The sequence below is a fragment of the Cupressus sempervirens genome, chromosome 3, assembly GCF_028749045.1.
Source record: "Cupressus sempervirens isolate cs-2001-9-10 chromosome 3, ASM2874904v1, whole genome shotgun sequence".
Lineage (NCBI taxonomy): Eukaryota > Viridiplantae > Streptophyta > Pinopsida > Cupressales > Cupressaceae > Cupressus > Cupressus sempervirens.
In genome coordinates, this window is record NC_143120.1 from 918820515 (window position 1) to 918828025 (window position 7511).

Here is a 7511-nt window from a genome sequence, read left to right on the forward strand (position 1 = left end):
CCTTAATATGATCCATGTTAGACCTAGCTACAAGCATATCATCAACATATAAACATAAAATAATGTAGCTATCATCATCCAACCTCTTAAAATAAACACAATAATCTAAATGACACCTGTTATAGCCATGCTCATGCATAAATCTGTCAAATTTCAGATACTGTTGCCGAGGTGCTTGCTTCAAGCCATATAAACTTTTATTCAATTTGCACACTAAGTTCTGCTTACCTTTGACCTCAAATCCCCGTGGTTGAGCCATATATATTTCTTCATCCAAATCAACATGAAGGAAGGCTTTTTTAACATCTAGCTACTCTAAATGAAAATATTCAATAGCCACAAGACTTAAAACAGTACGGATAAAAGTCATTTTAATAACAGGAGAAAATATCTCATCAAAATCAATTCCCTTTTTCTGTGCAAATCCTTTTACAACTAACTTGGCCTTAAATATTTTCTTACCTCCTTCCTCTTCTTTCAACCTATAAACCCACTTATTCTATAAAGCCTTTTTACCTGCAAGCAACTTGCATAGATCCCATGTCTTATTCTTTAGCAAAGAGTCCATTTCATCTTTCATTGCAGACTCCCACTGAATCTTAGTATCCACCTGCACAGCTTCATCATAACTTTCAGGTTCACTAGCATCAGTAAGTAAAATAGAATACAAAGAGGGAGAAAATCTTTATGGAGATCTAATTTTACTCGTTGACAGTCTAACATTCACTAGTGTGTGTGGTATTTGTTGTTGCACATCATGAGGAATGGTTGGAACATCAGCTTTTGGAGTATCATCCAGCACTAAATAATCATCTTCTTTCTTCTCATATTGCTGCAACAAATCTTTGTACAACACATTCTCATTGAATATGACATCCCGGCTTCTTACAATTTTATGATTTTCAAAATCCCAAAGCCTATAACCAAATTCATTAATACCATATCCAAAAAAGACACATTTCTTTGATTTAGCTTCTAGCTTGGTTCTATTTTTAGAATCTAGATATATGAGCAAAAGCTTCACAACTGAAGGTCTTGAGAAAAGAATAACTCACCTTCCTACCAGTCCATACCTCTTCTGGAATACCATAGCCCAAAGGAGTAGAGGGACCTCTATTAATCAAATATACTGCAGTATTGACAGCCTCTGCCCACATGTGTAAGGGCAACACAACATGCAACCTCATGCTCCTTGCATGCTCCATTATAGTCTTGTTCATGCGTTCAGCTACTCCATTTTCCTGTGGAGTCCTTGGAATAGTTTTTTGTCTACGAATACCATTAGTGGAGCAATAATCTTGAAATTCATGACTGCAATACTCACCACCATTATTAGATTTGAGACATTTTAATTTCTTACTAGTCTCATTTTCAACCAAGCATTTCCATTTCTTAAAAGTTTGAAATACATCATATTTCTATCTAAGGAAATAAACTCATACTTTTCTAATTACATCATCAATAAATGTAACATAATAATGAGAGCCACCAAGCGAAGATACCTGAGCTGGTCCCCATATATCTGTATGCACAAGCTCTAATTTATCCTTTTTATTTTCCTTCCTAGTCTTTACAAAACTCACTCTCTCTTTTTTCCATACACACAACTTTCACAGAAATCCATATTAACACATTTTAGACTTGGTAAAACTTTCTTTGAATGAAGTACTTTCATACCTTTCTCACTCATGTGCCCAATTCTATTGTGCCACAGCGCTATATTAGAATCTATAGCACCTATTTGTTCTCCCTGCTCAACTGCAACAATTGTTCCTGAACATTCATTTTTCTCTGAAAAAATCAAAGTAGAAGGAACAATATGACTTGTATCAAGATATAAGGTGCCTACTTTCACACCTTTTGCTACTACAAGGGAACCTTTTGAAACCTTCCAATTTTTATCATTAAAAGTAACTACACAACCCTCATCACCGAGTTGCCCTACTGAAATTAAATTCCTACTCAGCCTTGGAACATGTCTTACCTCATGTAGTAGCCAATGATTCCCATTTTGCAACTTAATCTTAATTTTTCCCTTTCCAACAATCTAACAGGGTTCATTATCCCCCAAATAAACAAGCCCAAAATCTCCTTGAACATAATCAATGAAATAACCTCTATGAGGTGTAGCATGAAATGAAGCACCAGAATCTAAAACCCATGAATCATCAACACTTTCTAAAGACAGAAGTAAAGCATCCTCTTCAAATTTGTTACTTACCACATTTTCCTCCTTGTCTCCATCTGATTTATCTCCATTTTTCTTTCAATTCCAGGAATCTTTCTTTTTGTGCCCTAGTTTCCCACAGTACCAGCAATCATTTGGTCCTCTCGATTAAGACCTCTTCCCCTTTGACTTTCCTCTTGATTTTCCATGATTTCTAGAGTTACTTCCTCTCTCAATCATTCTGCCCCTGCTTTGTGCATTCAAAGCACTTCCTAATGTAGATCCACCTAAGGATTTCCTACGAGTTTCCTCACTCAAAAAAACACCGATCACATCATCATATTTTAGGGTACTAGATCTAGGAACAAAATTACTCACTGCCATTACCAAGCCATTCCATCTTTCAGGAAAAGAACACAAAATCAAGAGAGCCCTAATTTCTTCATCAAAATTGATACCCACAGAAGATAATTGACTAGTGATAGTATTAAACTCATTTAAATGATTTGCAACAGATCCACCTTCTACCATTTTCATATTAAATAAATGCTTCATGAGAAATACCTTGTTTGAAGCAGAGGGTTTTTCATACAGTGTCACTTTTGTAATATTAAATGCCACCGATGGTGCCAAGCATAACCAAATGCTTTTGAGTGCCTTTTTGTCCAAAAGATCCCATTCAACATTTGACATAGTTCCCTGATTCTTGGCATTGCCTTCCAATGGCTTCCATAAATCCTTTTGATATAGATAGTCTTCCATTTGCATCTTCCATAACTAGAAGTTCTGCCCATTAAACCTATCAACCCTTAGCTTACCCTCACCTACCATCACTCCCACTCAATTGTGAGACTCCCAATTAACTGTGGGACTTTCCTGCAGAGAATAACTAAAAGAAAATCTCACTTTGATACCACTTGTTAGGATAAAACCATGGATAGAAATAAAAACTACATGCAAATATAACCAATAACAGAAAAATAATAGATCACACAAAAATGAACACAAGGCACCAAGATTTAGCGTGGTTCACCCAATCCCTAGGCTACGTCCACCAAACAGCAAGTCTAATCTTATTACAATCCAGTGATTACAACCTGATTACAATCTGTAATCCCTTACAGCTCAATACTACCACAAGAACCAATTTCGTATCACACTATGAAATAATCCCTAACCCTAAACCCTTTTATACAAATATTAAATTGCTTTAGGGTTATAACATGTCAGCCATAACTTTAGTGGCGAATCTATGAATGGCGAATCCACTAATTATGAAGTGCATATAGTACTTTCCTAATCAGTCACCACAATCTAACAAAACCCTCCAAGATTAAGGTAAAACTGGGGTGGGGATAACACACAAAAATCTTCACTATTGCAGTAACAAAGTTTGTCTATCAAGGCTAAAAATTTGATCACTTTTAATGATCTACCCTATGAGGGGTCTACTCTATTAAGAGGTTTACAAGACTATTAAGTCTACTTTGATTAAAGGATTTAAAGCTCACAATGAACTAAGTGCTCTACAAAGAGATTTACTTAGGCCTATGAGGACCACTCTATTAAGAGATTTACCCTAATTCACTTGCAAAAATGATTTAGTACATAATCCTTCAATTTGCACTTACAATGTTGATCACAGATCTTCTCTTTCCACTCTTTGATCTAATCTCTTATCTGATATAGCTTTACTCTTCTCTTCACTAATCCACTCAGTCACTATACTTTGTTACTTCACTTGCAGCCTCCAAACCTAACTCCTTCACATAAGGATTCATATCACTTCACATCCTTACAAAATAGGTTTTGGATCTGCCTTTAAAAGATGTCTATAGAGACTTCTAGAATATGATCAAAGATCTATATGTTTCCTGTTTAGCCTCTTCATATTATTGGTTATCTTTCCTTCATAGGGATCGATGATTCACATCAAAATGCATAACAAACTCTACAATCATTAAATTTTTTTTTACATATCAACTCAAAATAGTTTACCTCAAAGTTTGGGTCATTTCAAACACTCTTGTCCAAAGTGTGTTACTCGACACATACTATATATGATGCTCAATTATAACAATTCTTCCTATTGACACTTGATCTCAACTAACTTGGCACCTTCTATATGACTCAGCATCCACTTGATCTACTTTGCTTGGCATTAACTAAACTTAGGTTCCATAGGAATACTCAGCGACCATAGATTCTCTTGACTCCTATAGAGGTTGGCATAAATAAGATTATTTACAAGTCTTGAAAAATACACGACTCGACCTATATAGAGTGACTTGGTCGCAATGTTGACCAACCAACTCTTCCTTCTATGTGACTAATTGTTTGAAACTAATAGACAACAAAACTAGAGAGATCAACACAAGGTACTAAAATAATTTCTTCATAAGTTTGTCATTATTTGTCTAGATGATACTTTGATCTTTAGTAGGACATTAGAAGAGATCATATGATTCATATTTTTAGGGTCTTTTAGAGGATAAGGGAAGAGAAAGCGTTGATTAATCTAAAGAAGCGTATTTTTGTATATTTGAGATTCATAGTTTTAGAAAAAGGTCTAAAAATAGTCTCGGAGAAGGTGAAGGCTATCCTTAAATGGCCTACACCAAGAAGTGTAAGTGAGGTAAGACCTTTTCATGTTTTTGAGCTTTTACAAAACCAAAATATAGGGTTTAGCAATGCTTGTACTAGAATAATGAGAGGGATGGGGTAGAGTTTTATGTGGACTATACAAGAAGACAAGAGTTTTGAATTGTTGAAAAAGAAACTTATAGAATAGCCTACTTTAAATTCTATATTTTAATAAGGTATTTTTAAAGTAGATTGTGATGCTAGTGGTAATGCAATTGGAGCTATTTTTAATCAAGGTGATAGACCTATTGCTTCCTCCAATGAGAAACTAAATGATGCCAAAAGAAAATATTATGTTTATGATCAGGATTTTGATGTTATGGTACATACATTTAATAAGTGGAGAGATTATCTTCTTCATAAAGATACTGTTTATATATTGCTCATCAAGAATATCTTAATAGTCAAGGAAAATTGAATTAGAGGCATTTCAAAAGGTTTGATGTTTTTTAGAGTTGCACATTTATTTTGAGACATGGGAGTGGGAAATCTAATAGGGTTTTACATTCTCTTAGTAGGAGATAGATTTTTTTGTTGGAGATGTAAATTGAGGTTGTTGGGTTTAAGGAACTTAAGAGATTGTATCAAGAGGATCCTCATTTTGGTGAGGCTTGAAATGATTATATAGAACCTATAGCTATAGAAAAAACTAGGTGATTAGATTTCATCATCCAAGATAGTATGTTATTTAGAGGAAGTCAATTGTGCATTCTGAGGAGTTCTATGAGGGATAATCTCAACAAGAAGTGTAGTGGAGGATCTACTAGAGATTTTGGTTGAGATAGAACCATTTCTCTAGTTAGTGAGAATTATTACTACCCATAGTTGGAGAAAGATGTCATTAAATTTATAAAAAGTTGTAGAGTATGTCTAGCAACAAAAAGAGAAAAATAAAATACAAGGTTTTATCAATTATTACATGTACCTGAGAAGCTATAGAAGGATATAAGTATGGAATATGTTTTTGGTTTACTAAGGACTTAGTGGGTGCATGATTCAATTTTTGTGGTGGTTTATAGGTTTTCAAAGATGGCACATTTCATTCCCTAAAAGAATACTAATGATGTTGTTCATGCGGCAAAATTTCTTCAAAGAAGTATTAAAACTACATGGTCTACCAAAGAGCATAGTTTTAGATAAAGAGGCCAAGTTAAATAGGTACTTATGGAGAACATTAAAAAAAAATTATAGAAAAATTTTAATTTCACATTATTACATCATCCACAAATTGATGGATGGATAGAAATGGTGAATAAGGGTTTGGGGAATTCATTGCAATACTTTATTGGAGGTAAACTTGATGGATGGGATTTGATTTTACTACAACTATAATTTTCATATAATAATTATGTCAATAGGAGCAATTTAGATATTATATGCAAGCAGTATTGATCCTACATGTCTCAATGGAATTCAAAGAAAGATGAATGGTAGTTCTAACACTTAGCACACCAAAGTATTATCATTGATTGATAATCAATAAAAAGAAATAAATAATGAGTATAGTATTAGAAATACAATGAGAAAAGTAAACTCAGCGAGTGGGGTGAATCAACACTTTAAAACTTCAACCATAAAATCATTCACCACACATCCATCTCACAATTGTGCATGTAAACTGAAATACCAAATTAAGCATATACATCTATAGCATGAAAACAAATAAACATTCACACTTATGACACATGATATAATTACACAAAAACCCTCCAATGAGAAGGTAAAGGTAAAAATGGGGTGGGGATGACACCCACAAATCTTCACTACTGTAGTTGTAAAGTGTATCCAACAAAGGTTACAATGCTTGATCATGAAACATGATCTACCTTGTGAAAGATCTACCCTGTTAAAGGCTTACAAGATTGTTAGATCTTACCTTGTTGAAGGATTTCAATACCTTGTTAGAAGTGTTTCTAGTTAAAGGACTTCAACTTACAATGAAGTAAGAACCTTATTAAAGGATTTACAAGAACCTGTTAGGACTACTCTATTAAGAGATTTAACTGATTCACATGTTAGAATGTCTCAGCAATGATCCTACAGTTAGCACTCTACTACTAGATAATAGATCACCTCTTTACTAATGTGTACTTGAACCTCTCTAATTAGTTGTATCACTTCTGTCCTCTAAATCCTTTTCTCTGTTCTCCTCTAACTGATATTCTACAGTGTATCTCAATTCCTAACTCCTTAGCCACCATGAATACTCTATTTGCACATGCAAACTTCTCTCTTCACTCACACTAATGTATTAGAGTTTACCTTTAAAATGTATAGGTGGCTAGGATTAGGTATGAATCAACTATTGTAATTCATCCATCTAGCTACTCAATTCATCCCTTTAATTGATTGGCTGCATGTGCTACATAGGGATTCTTAGCTAAGATTTTTTCTTAGCATCTAGGATCGCAAAAAAATCCTTAAGTTGGCTCCAAAATGGTTTACATAGTAGTTTGCGCCATTACAAACAACTATGTCAAAACTATTTTACTCAGAATCTGAAGTCCCTTATGCTTAGCATCAACTACAACTTCAATGTTATAACTCGACATCTAAATGACTTGGAATCCATTGATTACTTGGCATCCAAATCACTTGGCATCATCTATCTACTCGACACTTGAGTGACTTGGCACAAACTATTTACTCGGCACTTATTGTTTACCTGACACTTACCATTTACTTAGCACTTATTGTTTAC